A 1037-nucleotide genomic window follows, 5' to 3' on the forward strand; every position below is an offset into this window, starting at 1 on the left:
CTGGCTCTTTGATTAAAGGCATAAAAAAAATATACAAAGGAATACCGATTAGATAGGGACACTCAGTGGGCGGCTGTACTTGGCTTGAGACCTGCAATTAATTAGTGTGATAAGCAACACAGTCAAGGCAATGACCGGCTTAGAGTTGGACAGCTGCTGGCCAAGAGAGCAATTATTGAGCAAAGCTACAAACAGGCCATTTGTTTCCCATAAACAGCTTGCATCTTGCCAAAAGAGGTCTCAGAGCACTCAGTGTGATGGCTCATTATTAGCTCGGGCTGACTGCATGGCATTGAGGCCCTCCAGTGGGGAGTCAAACCACTGCGCAGCATCATGGGTCATTTCTACAACGCAATGAGACACATTTTTATATACTGTAGTTTAGCGTTATTACTCACATACATTGTTTATTTTTAACTAAAATTGAGAAAACTAAAACTCGGTAATGTTTAACAGTAAGGTTTTAATAACATGAACAATATTTCTCATTTATTTATATTGGTCAATGATAATTTCACCATTTATGAATTCATTTTTAAAACATATTTGTTAGTTGTATTTGAAAACATTAATTAAAGGACTGTGAACTAACATGAAAAACAATTCACAATTATATTTCTACTAACTAAAATTAAGAAAGATTTAAAAAATCTTTGAAAAGGTCATTGTTGGTTCATGTTAGCTAACGCATTCAGTAATATTGGTATTTGAAACAAAGTAAAAAAAAAAAGTAAATATAAGTATTAGATGAAAATCTTAAACTTAAATGAAAATAATAAATTATAATCAAATTATATAAAACTATCATTTGTCAACAAATAAATATGATAAAAATAATGTATTTTCTTATACAATAAAACAGCTTAACAAGCCTTTAAAAATAATTTTAGATATAAAGTACCATGCTGCTTGATATTGCAAGCACTGCACAAATCTCTGTAAAATGTTTTATGCAAATAAATTTCCATCTGTGGAACCTGTAGGTTTTGTTTGGGGGAATGTGCCAACAAGTTACAGTAAAGAATTATTGCCTCATT

The sequence above is a fragment of the Barbus barbus genome, assembly GCF_936440315.1.
Source record: "Barbus barbus genome assembly, chromosome: 26".
Classification (NCBI taxonomy): domain Eukaryota; kingdom Metazoa; phylum Chordata; class Actinopteri; order Cypriniformes; family Cyprinidae; genus Barbus; species Barbus barbus.